Genomic DNA, 19,737 nt, shown 5'->3' with positions numbered 1-19,737 from the left:
TCTTCTTCTTCTTCTTCTTCTTCTTCTTCTTCTTCTTCTTCATTGTCATCTTCCTCCTACTCTTCCTCCTCCTCTTCCTCTTCCTTCTTCCTTTCTTTCTTGTTCTATCGTTTTTGAACTTGCCTCTTTTTTCTTCTACCTTGATGGCCCACAAGGATGTCCTCTACTCCCTACTATTTCAATTCTAATCCAGTAAATAAGAGAGGGGAGTGGGAAGTGGGGAGTGATTGCTGGTTTTCCTTTGAGGGCAAGACCCAGAGGTTGTACACATTCTTTCATGAACACCTAACTGGGCAAAATACAAAGTCAAAGCTGCTTGTGGAATCACACATGATGATTCTAAATGAAGGTCTAACATTTAGTACTTTTGTAAGCCAATGCAGTTAGGAACTTTCCTCCAAAGTCCAGTTCAGTAGATGAGAAATCAATGAGTCAAGTTAACAAATGGAAGCAAGTCCTTGGAACTAGCTAGAACAATCACAACTTGAATCATCATTATACTATGATTGTTATTAGAATGCTGTGATGTATTCCTATATAGTCCTCCCAAAATAATGTATTTATTCATACATGTTGAGAATAGACCAGAAGAACATTTTTGGCTGTTATCCTTCTTGGGGATTGCCTCATTGGGTTCTCTTTTTGTGGGTAAAGAGTAGCACCCAGTGATTGACAAGTGTCAGTAAAAAGGACCATTTCTCTAATCACAAGCAGAGTCCTCAACCTCCCTACAGTGTTGGCAGCTGCCTCACTGAGAAATCTAGTACCTTGATTTCTTCCTCCATTCAGTCTTGCTCCTTTCTTGCATGACTCTGCTCTCCAAGAGCATTCTGAATAAAGTCATCTTGTAAAAAATCTCGACTTGAGTCTTCTCTAAAGTAACTTAATCTGGATTGTATATGCGCCATTCTCCAGAACTCTTCTAAGGACTGTGCTACTGAAGTCTGAAGATCGACTGTGGAAAGATGCAGTCATTGGCCCACTCTGCCTTGGCTAGTCTTTGAAAGCTGTAATGAACTACAGGAGAAGACCCCTCTTCTATAGAATCTTATCATCTTCTCTTTACTTCCCTTGAGATATACATAGCTATCAGTGTGTGAAGTACACTGTTCTAATGTTCTGAGATCACAAGGTTCATGAGAGAAGTAAATTATTAACACTCAAAATCTGAAATTAAGATTATGAAATGAGTACATTATCTTGGGGGGAATATGTAGGAGTACATCACAGCATTCTAGTTCCAAAAACTTGCTTCACTTTATTAATTTGACTCATTCACATATATATGAATGCAACTTTGGAACCATTTCTATTTTAATGTCTTTCTTTCCACCTTTAACCACACCAACATTTTCAACCTCCTGTTATCCACATCTGTGCACTTCAAAGACTTATGCACACTCGTAATTACAGTTACCTCTAAGGCCTATTTGTCTGCCGTTATTTTTCTTAATTATAATTGTTTTCTAAAGGAAAATTTGCATCTATGTTTAATTACTCGATTCCCACTTCTAGAGGAGGAACTAGCATATTGTTGGCAATAAGCAATCTTTTATTGAAAATTGGTGGTGAAACCTAACAATAAGAACCAGACAATAAATTCAATGACTTATATTTTTTTCCTTAAAACAATGACCTATATACCAGTGTGTTCATATTGAGTATTAGAATTAACATCAACAGATAATTTTATCAAAATCTCGGCTCACAGAAAAGAGTTTATGGAGAATTGCATGCAGCCTGACTATCCCTTATATGCTAAACTAGATCCTTGGGGTAAATAAAAGGTAGATGACATTATATTGACCAAGGTATCTGAGAAAGATTGCTCAGTGATGGTCACTATCCCCACAGAGCCATCCATCATTCATGCACAAGATACTCATTAAGAAAATAGGCAAAAGTGTGTTTCAGTGATATCTATATATCTACATCTATATATCTATCTATATCTATATCTATATCATCTATATATCTAATCTATATATCATCTATCTATATCTAAATCTAAATCTATATCTATCAATCTATCTATCTATCTATCTATGTATCTATCTATCTGGAGAGAGAAAGAGAGAGAGAGAGAGAGAGAGAGAGAGAGAGAGAGAGAGAGAGAGAGATCGTTGAATTAGGCAGGAAATAAAGGGTTGCTTACATTACCTATTCTCAGAATCAAACTGCCTGGAGAAGAACTGTTCTTCATTTTGGAGGAGAAGAGCTATTAAATTGTAGTAGTTACTTGCCTATTACTGTGTAAAACAGCACAAGCAAATTAATTTATAGGAGGAAGCATTTCTTTGGAGCTTACAGTTCCAGAGAGATGATCATCCATTACCATCTTGGCAGAGAAGCCTGACAGTAGTCAGGCATGTCCGCTGATGAAGGTAGCTGGCAAATCACATCTTAAACTTCATTTAGAAAACAAAGAACAAATAGAATAGACTGTGGCTTTAAAATCTCAAAGGCCATCCACAGTGACCTACTTCCCCCAACTAGTCTTACCTCCTAGGCCTCCCCAAAAGCACCACTAAATGGGAACCAGGCATAAAAATATCTTGGGCTTTAGGGACATTATCAATCAATTCTCATAAATAAAGGCCTTAGGCTTAAAACCCAACAACAGACCTACCATGCTGAACTGTGGTGTCAGAAAACGGCCCTAATCCATGATTCTAAACTGTTTTCCCAAGGAGTGAGACACTGAAAGGTGGATAGCGGGTGAAAAAGAGCTTCCCTACCAAAATCCCTCCAACCTCAGGCAGACAGCAGAGGGCAAGATTCTAGCTAAAAAGAACAGATTGTAAAAGATAATTCGAGACTTTGTCAGAGCATCAGGAGGAACCCTACATCCTGGTGGGATAGCATGAGTTCTGGCTTGCATCACTGCATCATTGGAGTATACTCGGGACACTCTGACATTGTGTAGGTCCTTTTGGCTGAGGTAGAGCCCATCTTAATGTCACTCGAATTTGGGCAGCGTTGTTAATTTCCTAATAGGGCTCAGAGATGAAGTTCCTTGATCTGCCCTGTCACTCTATAGCCTAGTGGCTAAATTTGAGCTTTTAGTCTGTATTACCGCCAGCTGCATAAAGAGCCTATGCCCATCTTTGAGACTATGAAGATCTCTTAGGGCTAAGAGATGCAGTTCCAAGGCAGCATAATATGGAGCAAGATAGCATGTATGTAAGGAATATAGGTTGGAAGAGTAAGCATATGACTTTGTTTCAGAACTTATAATAAGACAAAGCAAAAACGCAACACCGAGGAGATCATAATATTTCTCATTCCCAGGCCTATCCATAGATAGAGCCTCTGGATTTCAGATGAAGAGATATGGCCTCAGTCAATCAGATTTATATTTTGGTTCAGCAACAACTGTAGCTTCCTAGGTACACCAGTTTTAGCCTATAGATTCCCTACTCTATAGACAGGGAAAAGTGGTATGAGCCTTGGTATTTGGTTTGGTCTGGTGCTGCTATGTACTCAAATGCTAAATACTGGTCCCCAAGATCTGATTGCCCCATGATAAGCAAAGTCTCACATTCTCACATATAGCAGCTTTTGTTTTATAAGACTTCCTCCCAGAGTTAATTGGTTAATTAAAGGCTAAAACGTCTTATTAGGCAGTAGAGTGAGAAAGGCAAGCTTGAGGATCTAGTGAGGGGGTCTCAAGAAAAGCCAAGAAGAAGAAAGGAAACAAAGAGACAAGGAGTCCACCATGAGAGGACTTGGTCCATAAGCACATGGCCAGGAGAAATAGCAAGTACCAAGGGACATATGGCAGGTGTGTTAAGTTAGAATAGCTCAAAACCTACCCAATCTAGGCTTACAGATTGTAAATAAATACCAGGATTGTGTGTATTTTATATGGGCTAGATAGAAACACAGAGATGGAATTCTAATTAGGGAGGATAAATAAAAGGGGGATAAAATAACAGTAAGGGTATTAGAAAAAGTCATGGGGACTCATACTATTAACTATGCACCTAAGAATACTTATGGTGCATGTGAGTCACTGTATAAACATACATATATAGTTTAAATGAAATTTCCACATTTGGGCTGAAAATATTTCCTCCAAGAGCCAAATATTTTCTAACAGTCTCCAACTTCAGACATGAGAATCCTTCTTTTGAATTGTTGGTTAGGATTGTACAATACACTCCCCAAATATTAGACCATTGCTGTTGCCCTTGGTTGCTCCTTTCCTGAGTGAACAATAGTCCCTGTTGCCAAAGACAACTTTGGACACAGGCCCAGAGACTGTTAAACTTGAACAGATCTGAAAGACTAACAACTAACTTTCATAGTATAGGAAGGTTCTATGTAAGCCTCGAAATGAGGAACAAAAGAACAGTCCTACCCAGCTGTGTGACCTATGAACCATAGCAGTGGCCAACGTGGCATGATAACCCGAAGGATGGAGTTATAGACCTCAAATCTTAGTGACAATCAACAGCTCTCTAATTGGACTTTAGACATGCTCAACAAGAAGGAAAATATGTCTGTCACTGGAGCCTAGCCAACTACCACCAAGCAAGTGAAAGCTTGGATCTTGCAGGAGAAGCATCACTTTTTTTTTTAAACAATTGCAATTCCTAAGGACATTCTGAATATTCTCCTTGCACACAGAGATAAGTGCAGTTCACCTCCTATCAAAAAATCCCTCTTTGCACCAGATGGAAACCATTACTGAAAACCTCCACTGATCCAAAAGTAGAGCTGTAGAACCTACTCAGAACTGCTAACATCTAGTGCACAACTCCTGAACCTAAAACTCAGTGATCATTGCAAAAGAAGGTGTGGAAAGATTGTAAAAGCTAGAGGAACAAGGAGTTGGCTGTAAGATTGTGTCTCTCAGTAATGTCATAAGCTACAGCCATAAGGTCCCACTAATGGGACTGCTTAAACCTGAGTTGAATGACGAGAGCATCAATAGACAGGGAAAAGTTTATGAGGGCTTAACTCTACCAAGAGATCTATAGGCAACTAAGAAATGCTGATATCAGGTAAAAAGGTCTTCTCCAGGGAAAAGAGCACTATAATTGGTTATCCATTATCAAATGGTCAGCCCAGAAAACAAGCATATATATAACCTTATACAGATGGGGCAGGTTGTATTTATATATTTTGAAACACACATGCATGTGTATGTATAGAATTGAGGAGTGGATTCTATGTTAAACTCATATTTAATAGTTTGACGAAATTCTCATCTTCCAAAATGGCTTGGCTATTTTACATCTCCCCCACTCAGTGACATTGCTTCTCTGTATCCTTGTTGATATTTATTTTCATTTGTTTCTTCTAATAGGTTATTTAACTTCTTTTTCAAACTCTTCCTCTCATGTATAGAACAGAACTAATGAACGGATCTACACTCACTAGCCTATTGCTTTGCAAATCCTCTCATTGTCAACTTGTCATTCTGCCAGTCTTCAGCATTGAGTTTCTCTGCAGCTCTAGAAACAGGTTCACAAGCTGCAGACTTGCAGATGTTGACACAACAAAACGGCTCTCGTAGGGGATAGGATGATAACTGTCTCTGATAGCAAGGATATCCATGTTTGGCTAGATACTTGTTGAACATGAGCTGGTCATGAAGAAATGTTGGGAGAAGCACTTGAAATGTTTTTTTTTGTGTGTGTGTGTGTGTGAAATGAAAAGGTGAATGTGATGAGTGTTGAAATCAGTCTGAGCTCCACCTGTGATAGTGGGGCCCTAGCACTGTCTTAAAGGAGCCTTATGAGAAAAGAAAAAAATCAGTTTTCTCTGTTTCTTCACTGTATCCTATATTTGCTCCCTCCCTCTTTCTCTCAGTACTGGGGATCAAAATCAGAACCTCACATATTCTAGGCAAGTAGTCCGCCCCCATCCCAGCGTTTCTCTGTAGACAGGACTACAGCCCTGTGTCACTAGAACAGTTTTACAAACTGGAATAATTTGTCTTTGAAATTAACTTTATCCATTGCATAATTTTGGTGGTGAAACTAGCCTTTAATGGCTGAGCTATCTCTCCATCCTTATGTTTGTCCATTTTAATTTTACTGTTAGGATTATTGGTCAATTAAATAGATGAAATTGTACAGCTACCTTCCACTGTTCTATAATTAACAAAAGCTAATTTCTTTCACCACACATAGAAATCCAAATTTTCTAGGAAACAAGAAGTCTATTCCTCTAGAGAAGGAATAATTGAGCAATGTTGACTATGCTCATCATTAGTCAAGATATAACACCAATGCCTGCGGGCGCAAACATAATGAAATTCTCTCTACTGGCGTTTTCCTATGCAAATTCTAGCTACATGTAATGAATTCTTTGCTTACCCTTGTATTCTTTGCTGTCCTTTTCTTCTTTCTCTTCAACTTACTACATAGATTAACATGTAACAATTGAAAACTCATTAACACATTTATGGGGTTCAGAATTATATTTAAAGCATTCAAAAACATGTGCTGACTTAACCCAGCCTGCTCTCACCCACCCTCACTTAAACACTTCCTGATGCTGCCATTGTCTGGGTTCAGATACGTCTATCCATGGCTACTGCTACTCTCCCTAGTACTTTAGGGTAATTGATATCTATCTTTAGTCATAAGAGATGATCAAAGATACCCTTGCAGTTTTTGGCAATTCTACCTTAAGGGTCATGGGTTAATCTCTTCCCATTCGCCACCATTGCCACCATTGAGTCTATGTGGCTTGACTCTGTGAGCCAAGCTTCCATCCAATTCCTGAGATCTGCAATCAGCCTTTTTTTTTTTTCCCCAGTTTTAAGCTTCTGATCTCCTTTTCTACAATCTGACTCTTTTAGGCAATGTGCTGAATAGCAGCAAGTCAGAAACGATGCTGTGCTATACATCTCACCAGTCCCTCCCCACCTTCTTACTTCCTATACTGCCTTGATTTACAGACATTCTTGGGCTGTGTTAGGAAATGGGTTATAGGAGCATGGTGCTTTGGCTGCACTTCCTTGCTTGTACTATACTGTTCAGGGCAACAGCTTCTCCTTAAAGAATGTTCAGCAGATTTCTTTGATTATCAACACCATTGGAAGCATTTTCTATCAATTTTCCTTGATATGCACTGGGTGGGTCTGTGACAATCCATGAACCTAGTTCAGTTATGTATGGCTTTGCCTTTCTATACAGTTAGAATTACATCTAATGAAATCTAAAAACTGAGCTCTTAGCAATTCCAGCGTCTTTAGTTGGCTATCAACTGTTCAGTTTTTTTCTGAGGCTTATCAGGGAGATACCTACCCCAACATAAATGTCAGTAGGATATAAGCTGACCCCATACTGCATATGAGGTTATCCCAAGTGGAATGTGTGACATATCATTGTGTCCTTGGATGACATACTTGCGGATTGTGTGCATCAACTTGACACAAGCTAGAGTCTTCAGAATGAAATGAGCCTCAGTTGAGAAAATGCCTCCATGAGATTCAGCTGTAAAGCATTTCCTCAATTAGTTATCAATGGAGGAGGGCCCAGCCTATAGTGGGTGGTGCCATCCCTGGGCAAGTATGTCACAGCAATAGTAATGCTGACTAAAACAGGGGGAAATACTGGTAAAGCAAGTGGGGATAAAATAGAAACAAACAAAACCAAAAGCATTTCGCTTTTATCTAAACCCTTTTATTAATTTGGTGGTTCTTAAATACAAAATTCTGTGATCAATTAAGGCAAGAATATATATTTCATATATATACACACAGAGAAATGAAAGTTAATATCAAGGGCATATTTTCTGTATATTTTTGTAAGTATTCTTCAATAATTTACCTTGTGACTAGTGCTAATATTATTAATGTTGGGTATTTTATTTCTTTTAACATAGTTTGTAATTAAAAAGTTATCCAAAGAAATCACGGAAGTTATTATTAATATTCTATCCAGCTGTAAAGTTCAAGCTCATCCATTAGAGAGTATGAAGGAAATGGGGGTTGTAATGCAGCAAAAGCCAAGCAATTATCAGCAGTTCATAGCAGGAGTAACAATAGTGCTTAGAATGGTATGTAGTTTTACAATACATATGGAGTAAAACTTATACAACTTACTAATAGTTTAGACACAGAATAAGACAATAACTAAAAATATCATTGTAGTATTATTTATTAAGATGAGTCATTTATGGGGAAGTGGTTAACCAGATCACAGATTTACCCACAATGCCAAAAAAAAAAAAATGCCTCCGATTTTATGTGATACCGCCTCCTTCCTGTTGTTATGGTTTCCCTAGTAAACATTTTTTAGAAAAACCTAAGGATGTGAAGTTAAGAAATATGTGCTACAAACACTTTAAAAAAAATAAAGATAGCTTTAAAACTTGCTTGTTTTCTTTTTCTTAATTAGAAGCATCAGTATTAACTCGGCGTTTAGTTTCTCATTCCCTGTGTACAAAATTCTCTATGAATTTACATAGCCATGCAGACATCTTGTTGTGAAAGTGTAGAGAGAATCTCTTATAAGCATCACCTGTCAAAAAAAAAGCCTATGGCCAATGAGCCGAAGCAGAAAATAGGAAGTGGGGCACTGGCAGGAAGTGAGGATTCTGGGAAATAGTGAGAGGTGTGAGAAATTCCCCTAGGAATGCTGAGGAGAAGCTCGTAAACCAGCAGGTACCTGAACATATAGAGGATATCCACAACAGACACATGAAGCTGAGGAGAGGTAACTAACCTTGTGGAAGACAGAATAGTTTGAATGGGTTAAATAAGTTATGGGCAAGTCAGGGAATGAGCCAAATCTTGTGACCTAGGCATTTAGTAATAAATAGTCTCAGAGTCGTCATTCTGGGATCAGGGTCTGAGAGGGAAAAATGGAATTATTACACACACACACACACACACACACACACACATCTGTATACTGCTAGCTTTCTCTCTCATTTGTCTAAAAGCCTCATCAGTTAGAAGATTGTATAAGTTTTTGTCTTCAAGCCCCAGTTTCAACTAACAAAAATAATGTTTTCTTGAGGGAGATTCTTCTGATTCTTCTCCTAAGTGATACAAAATAATTTTAAGGTGTCTTTCTACTTCAAGGACATGAGAGGTATTCAAACCTTTCAAATTCATGAGAAAGATATACCAAAGAAATCATGCTGGCCATACAGAGGCCAATTTAAGCATCAAACAACAACTATTTAAATGCATTGAAACACATGAACCCATTTGATGTAGATATGAAATAAAAATACAAAATAAAAAATATGAAAAACAAAACATACCCATGAATTTATAGTGATACTAGAAACAAAATAACAATTCTTTGGTGACTGTAGGACAGTGTTGCTGCATCTGATGTTTTAATTCAGAGGTACTAGCCTGGGAGCGCTGAAGTCATGAGGCATCCACAGTGAACTGAAGCAAAATATGAACAGAACACTGAAACCGAAGCATAACCAATTGGAAACAGTCAACCTACCACTAAGGGAGGACTTATACTGGACCACCCTCATGTAAGTCAGACAATGACGAATATCCAATCAAATACTTTCTTTTCAGGGCTTCATGCATGCTAGGAAAATACTCTGTTACCCAGCCACACTTCAAGCCAAACTATTCCTTTGTTTTGCTTCTATTTTTCAGCAGGTTTTTTTTTTTTTGTAGTAACAAACTTTGTAAGGATACAGACACCAGACGTTTGTATTTGATGATAAAACAACCCCAAATAGTGTTTTGATAGCATACTCTTGCTATCAATTGCAAAGCTTCATGTAGTCAATCATGTCTCTAAATTTAATGCGCAACTATAGAAACAGTCTAAACTAGACCACAATAGTACAAAGTCCAAACTTTAAAAGCATGGTAGTAATTCTCATAGTCTTGGTTAGATTAAGAAACCTATGGATGAGTAGAGCACACCTCTGGTCATATTCAAAATCTTTTTCATGGAGGGTTCTTTAGAGGAAGGGAACTGGCTTTGTATACTACAAAGGGGATTTATCAGATTGACTTACATGATACTGGGTAGTTTACAATCGGTACCTTCATACTGGAGAGGTCAAATGTCTGGTTGCTTCTCAGTCCTTGAGGCTAGATGCTTCACCATTGCAACCTGGCATTAAACAGCTAGAAGAGTCTTTGAAGGCCACTGGTCTTTAATCTACCTTGGAATCACAAAGAAGCTTGATGCTGATATCAGCTAAGAAATGCACCAGCAGTAACAACAGTGATAGAGTATGAACTTGCCAATAGAAGGGAAGTTGAGACAGTAGAAAGGAAAACTTTTCTTCCTGGACCTATTTTTATCTGTGTTTCCAGTAGATGGTGTTGTGTACATGGGGTGGTTTACAGTTCCCACTTCAAGAAAACATCTCTAGGGCGTACCCAGAGACTTGCCTTTTGTTGATTCAAATGGGGTCAAATCAACAACAAACACTAACCACTATAGAGAAAAAAGATTCACCTGAATGTGAGTGGTGCTACTTTATTTCATATACTGTGGGATAAAAAGGAGAAAGGGGAAAGACCTTCAGTCAAAAATCCTCTTTTTCGCATCCTTATGGCCACAATTCTACCCTTGCTGTCTGCCATGTTGTACTGAAACCCTAAAATAACCAACTAAATCAACCCCCTCCTTTGGCTATTCTCAGATGTGAATTACAGCAATGCAAAGACTGATAAACTCCACAGTGGTCCATTATTTTCAGCAACTAGAATTAAAGAGAAGGAAATAGCTTGTAAAAGAGGTTTTAGGGTTGTATGAGCTGAGTATGATGTGATTCAACAAGCCAATATATTTGAGATAGAGGGAACTAAACATGATGTAGAAGGATCATGTTAATTTCACCATGTGATGATGGTTTGGGGCTACGTGTTCCTTCCTATTCCAGACTGCAATAGAGCTCCAGCTGTTAACACAGCACAGCTTTGGTCAATGCTCACAATGGACAATGTGGTTTATTTCCCTACTCATGTTCTCTTATACATTTACAAGTCAAAGGGCCTTGCATATTTCATTAAAGATGAGGGCTGTTTTTAGAGTGTTGGTTTCAAACTTTCAGTTTCTGACATTGCTATTGTATCATGAATATTTAATTAATTCACATCAAGTAGAAACGAATAGACTGATCTATGGGTTTGAAGGGCATAGTGTGCACCTCACATTACTGTGCCCGTTTTGGTAGGTACTTTTAATTCTGCATGCATACACATGTGTACACGCGCACACACAAACACTCCAAAGATTCCACAAACTATCAAAAGGAAATAAATTGTGTTATATGGTCAGAACTCAAGGAATTCTTTGGATATCCTATTGCTATCTTAACATTTATGGTGCATAGAATTTAAAGCTCTAGGAAGCCATTATCAGTATCTGCATGAATCTTTCTTTTAGTATGTTTTTTTTCTGGGAGGGGGGGACAGTATCTCACTATGCATGCCTGGTAGCCTAGAACTCCTATATAGACCAGGTTGACCTTGAAATCACAGAAATCTACTTGCCTCTGATTCCTACATGCTGCATATAATACTCAACAAACAAACTAATAAAAGCCACTGGTAGGCCAGTGAGATGTTTCAGTGTGTGGAGGAAATTGCTGCCAAGTCAGATTACCTGAGTTCAATATCCTGCATCTACCTGGTAGGAAAGAATCAACATCTACTAGTTGATGTCATACCCTCATATATGCACACAAGGAAAGATATACACACAAAACTGAGAAGCAATGGGACTTTCATAAAAAGTTTATTTAGATTGATTCATGGCTTCTTGTCTTCCCTCATATTTGCACCCACTTCCCTGATGTACTCTTTCATCTCTAGTATTCTGCGTCACATTTCCTTAAAGCCTTTTTTCCCCTCTCCCATGGGCCCCTTTCCTATCTCCTGGGCATTGTCCATATTTTCTCCCACCTCAGTGCACAAATGTCTTATATCCACCTACTTTAGAATCAGTAATGATCTGACAGTGATAAGCCCATGGTCTGCCTATGGGAGTGAACAGCCTATACTTACATTCACCTAGCTTAGAGTCAGTAAGACCCACTGCACTCAGACGAGCCAAGATTTCTTTCCTAAAGCAATAATGAGGAAGGTAGGGCATGGAGTAGGAGATGTTCTCGTGAGGATGAATTCCTATCATTGGAAAGTCTGTAATAGTTTAATCTCCTTGGTCCCACATTTGTATGAGCTTTGTACTGTCTAGTGTGAACCCAATTTAAATCTAAAAACAACACAAAAACTATTTAATATCTTCCATTGAAACTTGGGCTAAACAATCATTATCTGAATCAGATTAGTATGGAAATGAAGATAATACTTGCAAGTAAATCAATTCAGAACTGGGGCCCAGAAATATTTTTCTGAGAAGGTACTGTTTCTAGGACCAAATACAGGCAAGGCAGGGTTGAGTCCATCACAGATTGTTAATTAAAGTCAAGTATTGAGAGGACTGAAACAGGCTGACTCCATGACAGGCTGTTCAAACTGGCAGTTCAGGAGACTAGGTTTGATCTCTGTTTCCCAGAACTGGGCACATCCAGCAAGTCAGTTACTGGAAAAACCCCAGGCTGTGGGCAGCCAATCAGAAACGGCCCCACACCTGGCCTGAGGCAAGAACAATGAGTCAGCAACAGTGTTCAGGTTTCCCCAGCAACAGTTTCTAACTCCCTAAATCCGTAGCAACAGTTCTGGAATGTCTACAGAGCCCTAGCCAATCCCAAAACCCCCCACACTCCTAGAGATTGAGCCAACCAATTATGATAAATATCACCTACCCCCTCCCTGGAATTCCCCTAATGTGCTTTAAATTGGGTCTGTGAGATCACCTGGGAATCTCCATTTTGGTAAATGGTAGACCCCCCACATGCTGGACTTCTCCAAAATAAAATGTTCTTTGTTTCTTCATATTAGTTGGGTCTGGGGTATCATTCTTCGGCAAATCATGGATCCTTACACTATGTGCACAAACAAATCATGGCAGACGAACATAAGCTGTGGTGTATAGATACTGCAGTTGGACTTCCCATGATTCACTGGTTTCTGCATTGCATTCAGCTGTAGTTTTCTATGATGGTCTCCCTTTGCTTTTGGGCGAGAGGTTGTACCTACATGTATTCAGGAGAGGTAACTGGTGAACCTTAACCACAAGATTTTACTGGGGGATCATTTAATACAGTTGTCCTCCATTTACAGACCTTTAGGTCTCTGGCTCCTTGCCTATTTCTCCAAGAACCTTTATTTCCTTTATTCAGAGGCCTCATTGGTGTGATTTCCATGATTATAATTTCAGTGTTTGGGATGTTGTTGTTGTTATTATCGATGGTAGTGGGGTGTGCATGTGTGCCTGCAAGTGTGTGTGTGTGTGTGTGTGTTGGGGAAAGGACTCATGTCTCCTGCCTGCTAAGCATGTTTCCTGTTCCATAAGCTGTTTCCTGAGCCCTGTTAATGATACCTTTTTAATTGAGTCTTAAAGTCTTTCTGCTAACTGTGGCATAAACTATCATACTCATATATAGCCAGTGCCTGAGTAGAGCTAGGAAAAAAGTAAAGTCATGTTTAAGATTTTCCTGCCTTCTGATGGCATGACTTTAAGAATGCTTGTAACTATAGGAAAACTGATCTTCCCAGGATTAATGAGTGAACTTTTAGCAACCAACCCCACACATCCCTGTTAGCTCTCAAATAAGTCTTTACTCCACAAGATTTTCTGCAAAGACTGCTTAGCTATGGATCCCAGCTCTTTCTAAACATCCCTTTTCCCTAGACTCTACTTTTCCTTTCATTTCCAGTGGATGTATTGTTATATATTAGTATTGTTCAGTCTCTAGCCATAGAAAGCAGAAGGGGTAATTATGCCATATTGACCATGCAGAACCTTCTGCACTACTCTTTTTCATAGGTATATGTTTGAACAGGTCTTCTGCAATCATTCCCTTCAACCTTATCATTAAAATAATTGAGTTCATCTCTGGAGAGCCAGGACTGCTGATGGTAAAGCCAGGACTAAATCGTATGTCACCAGTGATAGATTGCTCTGCCCTTTTCTGGAACCAGTCTAGATCTCTTCTTCAGTTTAAATTTTTTAATATATCCATCCTTTCTATGGTTTGGGAAAGCTCTTCAGTAGAATTCTCTAAATTGAGTAATAGCAACTTTTGGGTCCAAAAATTCTACTCCTAGGTATTTATTCAACAAAAATATTCAAGTAGGTCTAACAGGAGTATTTATAGTTATGCTAACTTTAATATCTCCTCAATGAAAATCCATCCCTATTGATAGATCTCTATAGAATAGCTACAGAAGATACAAGGATTGTGGCTTATTCACAAAATGAATACTGCATATAGGAATGACTTAGAAAAATCCACAAATGCATTAAACCACTTAAATGATATGAAAGGATATTGAGGTAAATCGTCAAGGGAACCTATACTTTATGGATTTATTTTTTAAAAGTTCAAAACCAGGAAAACCTTCCTTATGATTTTGCAGGATAAGAGTAGACTTCGGGAAACAAAGGCAGGACAGGACAAATGCTAATGCTCTTGCATGTTTCCAAATATAATTTATTCCTACACATACTCTTTGCAATTTTGTAATCCACAAAGTTCAAAACCCAGACTTTTTAAATAGCTCACTTGACAACAATATCTGACCCAAACTGAACTCATCTGGTGGCAGAGCCTGACCTTCACTGACATGAAGTTATTTATAGACTTGTTTATGCCACTTGGGGGTGAATATTCATAGGTCCTTGTGAGAGGATTAATGTGTTTGCATATGGATGCTGCTGCAGAAACTATTGAGAATGTTAAGTTGAAACCCTACAATTATCAATTATCACAGTACATCTGGTCCTAAGTGTTCAATACAAGGTCTTATATTTGTGGTAAGTACAATAAAGGCTCCCTAAAGATACACACATTTAATTCTATGAGTACATCAAGAGACATCTCAAAGGGAATTTGGGTTGCAAATAGACTAAATCCATTCATGAGCTAACCCTGGGATAAAATATGATCATTAATTACCTGGATGGGTCCTAGGTAATCCTAAAAGGGCTTGTAAGTGGAAATGGAATATAAAAAGAAAAAAAATACTGAGAGAGGTGGCAATGTGAGAAAGACTCAGTTCACACTGTCTCCTTTGAAGACAAAAAGTGAAAAGTCCCTGAAAGCTGATAAAGAAAAGACATTGGTTATTTTCTAAAACATTTTTTTATTCCTCAATATTTGCGCAGTACATTTAATTGCCAAAACTATACAGTCATAATTTATGTTAATTTAAGACACTATATTTATGATAATTTGTTATAGAAGTAATAAAAAAGCATGTATGTATATGCCATTAAATATATGTGTATTAGACACGCATCTATGTATATGAGTCTGATTATGTGTGGTTGTGTCTAATATCTGAATCTTACAAGGAGAAAGAGAGAGACAGAGTGAGCGAGGGAGAGCGAGCTAAGAATGATATGTGCTCTATGAAACATCAAAGCCTTCCCTCAATGCCACATCTCCTCCAACAAGTCACAGCTCCTAATTCTTTCCAAATAGTCCCACAAAGTGTGGAGAGAATATTCACATATGTGAGAATGTGAACCATTCTCTTCCAATCATCACAGTAGAAATAAGCATCTCATGAATTTGCTGGTCTACTTTGGTAGCATAGGTTCAAATTTCATATTAGCTTCTTATCAGCAATCTTATGCAGGAAGGGATAGAAGCAAAAGGTCATACTATATCACCTGCTAATGTACTGACCAGCAGAGATTATATGGCTCAGTTCAAAGTCATGGGACAGGGAAGTGTGCACATCTATTATGAATTTGAGAGAGCAAAAGAGGATGCATGTATGTGGAAAACAGAAAATGCTATAACTATTATAATTTCAAAAATTAAAAATATTATAAAAGAATAGTCTAACAAAAACTTTAAAATAAAAGACCAACAAATCAACCTATGGGCTGTTTATAGCAAGCAATCAACACAGCACACATTATTCTGGGTCAGGGACATGGATAAGTACAATTTTTTGCTTAGTTTGTAAAAGCTGACTACACAGGAAATCCAGGACATAATACGAGTCTTACATTGTTTTCCTAAAGGCAAATTAAATTGAAACAGGCTGTGAACACAGAAGAATAGCAGATTGAGCTCATAGTTTTAACTGATCTCAAGGCATGTTATTCATTTGGTTGTAAAGTCTGGCAAAAGTTCTTTGAAGGCAGAAGAGACTTTTAAAAAAAGATATCAGCTCATATAGGAAGCTGAATCCTTAAGTACCTCAAGAAGGAAATAGCAAACTGTCATGTAGGCAAGAACACAAGATGGTATAAAATAATAAAGAAAAGAGAGTTTCATATGATATACAGAGAATTAGCCAGGGGCAAGCTCAAACCAGCACATTTAGAGAAATTCTTAAGGCAACTGCTACATATGTACATTTTAGTACATAAAAGTCACAATAATCCAAACCAAATCTCCGAACAAGAATCACTCAAACTATTAGAAATATAGCTAGTTTCATGGCATGACTCTTTGGTACAAGCATTTTAGACTGATACTGATTTCAAAAGTCTATAGGTAAAGTTATTTCACCTTTTTTAGAAGCTATAAGAAACTACCCTATACTAAGGGTAATTTCTGGAGTTTCTAGAGTAAGGCAGACAATGCTCATAGGAGAAGCTTGAACAATCATGGACCAAAGAAATTGTCCATTCTGCCCCTGGCTTCTTTTAAGACTGTTCTTGCCTACATTCTCTTTTCTTCTTTGTTGTCATCCACAAAAGATTCACTAGTAACTTAAGAAAAGGAGAGAGGCAGTATCTCAATGAGCAGTTCTCAAAGACTGGGAAAGGGCCTTAGATCCAAAATGTTCTTGAAGAATGAGACAGAGGGCTTGCTTACATAAAAGACAGTCTTGACCAGCTTCCAACTCCAAACCACTGTGCAAATAGGGAGACAAGCAAGCTTGGGTGATGAGGGAACTTAGTTTGACCTAAGTGAACAGAGTGAGAAATAAGACCTTCATGGGGTGTTCTTGGCACCTGAAGCAAGAATATCTCCTGGCAAGAGTCATGAAGTTTGGGCTGCATTTCTTCCAAGAAAACTCCATGTTGAACTGAGTCCCACTAAGCCACTTGGGAGCCTTCCTGGAGATGGAGTTGTTCTCAAAATTCACATTCCACATTTGTCCTCGCCACTTCTGAGCCAGCCAACTATCTTGTTTCTTTTACCCCAGAAAGTCCTTTTTGAAGACCATCCACAGATTCAGGTACTGTAGGCTTGTCATATTTACTCTGCCTTCAGCTCACTCCCAGAATTCTAGCTGCCCTCTAAGACTACAGTAGGATTTTGGCAAATGGGATAAGATCAGGTCAACTATTATGAACTTTTATTACTCTAATGTCTGTTGTGGCTGTTCCTTTGGAGGTTTGCCAGCAACTAACCAATGTAGATGTAGATGCTTGGTTCCAATTATCAGACTGAGCTGGGGGACCCCTGTGGGGGAGCTGGCAGAAGGACTGGAGTTGCAGAGGGAGATTGCAACCCCATAGGAAGAACAATGTTGGCTGGCTGGACCACTCAGTGCTCCCAGGGACTAGACCACCAATCAAGGAGTGTACAGGAAGGGATCCATGCCTCTAGATGCATAGGTAGCAGAGGATGGCTTTGTCTGACATCAATGAGAGGACAGGCTTTTGGTCCTGTGGAGATTTGATGCCCCAGCATAGGGGGATGCTAGAGCAGTGAGGCTGGAGACGGTGGGTGGAGAGTACCCTTATAGAGGCAAAGGGGAGGGGGGAGAGGGTGGATGTGGGATGGGGAATTTGTTGAGGGGTAACTGGGAAGTGAGAGATCATTGGAGATGTAAATTAATGAAATGATGAATAGAACAAAACAAACAAACAAACAAACATAAAAAGATTAACATGTTTTCCTCGAAAGCAAATTTCTGGCCACTACATGAGTAATTTACTACCAAATAAATGATAAGATCCTTGCAAAAGGAGATCTGTCATGACTCTGCGCTGCCAAAACAGCCATAGAATTATAAAGCTCAGCAAGAATCACTCCCCCCACCCCCCGCCCTTGCCCACAAGCTCTCCAAACCACCTGCTTTAGTCACTTGTCAAATGTGATGATTCCTCTTCATCCACACACTAGGGTCTTTCTCCAGCTCCTCTCTCTAAGGTTGGAAAAATTGATACATATATCAGAGCAGATAGGGTAGTCAGCCAACTTCTTTATCACACACAGTCCTGAGACTTATAGGTAGGTGTTTGGAAAGGATCCACTTAATAATTATGTGCTACTGTTGCTACATTCAAGTCTTGGTGACAGGGGTCTTCACTGACTACTTCAGAAGATTTTTTTTTTTTGAGTGGCTTCTTATGTGGGACACATTGTTCTGAATATTCATGGTATAGCATTGATTTCTTTTCTAAAAATAAAAACGTCTGTGTTCTCTTGGAGCTTGCCTGATGATGGACACCGCTCGCAGCTAAGTCAGGGAACTGTTATAATCCAATAGTAGTCTGTGACACATGCGACAAAGAAATGGGTTAAGTAGATTTGTGTGGCGATTGGAAAAAACCACTTGAAAAATAATATTCAGAGAAACCTCTTGGAGAATGTTATTACTGAATGTAGCACTGAAAAGAATGAGGAATTTTGCCTTAGAAATACCCTGGAGTTGGGGAAGGACTCCAGAGACAATTGATACGTGAATTACAGGCATTGATTTGGGAATTTAGAGCGGATAATTTCCCATGTGTCCAGAATAACTGGAGGAGTGAGCGAGTAAAATGACTGAAATCATATAGAAAAAGAATGATGAGTCCAGTCAGATAGGACTTTGGAAGCTATAGGGAAGACACTGGATTGACCTCTCCCTCGCCCCACCCTCTTCTCTCTCAGCTGAGAGCAGAGATCATCATGAGCATGAAAATGTTATTAAAATTTAGGGTTATGTGTGCCTCTCTGGTGCTTATGTACGTGGGGGTCATTTGGAGGTTGCAGCAGTATTGGCCAGGCCTGTAACTGAGGGAGGTGCAATGAGATGTGGCCCCCACGAGAGAGTGAAGCCCGTAGAGTCTTCACCCCTTGTAACACCAAATTGGTCTGCTGAATTGAAATGGGATTATCATTTATGTTATGGCCTGACAGATGAGTCACCTCTTTCTTAATTAAAATAGTGGATAATTTAAAAAAAATCCTTAGGTAGTCAGACATTTACATTTCATTTTGCATCTAGGATTCTGTAGCAGGATTTTTAGGCTTTGTGTGTTTTACAGTCTGTGTTATTCCCTGGCACCAACTCATTAGAGAGTCAGATTTGAGCATTTTTCTAGTTCATGGGTCCCTTGCCAGTTGGCCTCACAGTAAAGCGCTCTCCCCTCCCCCACCTCTCTCTTTCTTTTTTTTTTCTTTTTTCTTTTTGTAAAACTTGGTGCTATGGCACTGCTGTGCAGTGTCTCTTGCTGATTGTCACCAAGAAAAGCAAAGACAAGGCTGACCCATTGTTGTAAGCAAAGTGACTAGTGAAGAGATCTTTCTGCTTTTTTTTTTTTTTTTTGAACATGATTGTGAGAGGAAGGGTGTGAGAGATCAGAGTATGGTAACCCAAATACACCCTTTGAAAAGGGGGTTATTTCAGTTGATTTCCTTTCCTTTCCTTTCCTTTCCTTTCCTTTCCTTTCCTTTCCTTTCCTTCCCTTCCCTTCCCTTCCCCTTCCCCTTCCCCTTCCCCTTCCCCTTCCCCTTCCCCTTCCCCTT

Source organism: Grammomys surdaster, unplaced genomic scaffold, assembly GCF_004785775.1.
Source record: "Grammomys surdaster isolate TR1022 unplaced genomic scaffold, NIH_TR_1.0 125878, whole genome shotgun sequence".
Taxonomy (NCBI): Eukaryota; Metazoa; Chordata; class Mammalia; order Rodentia; family Muridae; genus Grammomys; species Grammomys surdaster.
This window is presented reverse-complemented; position numbering follows the sequence as displayed.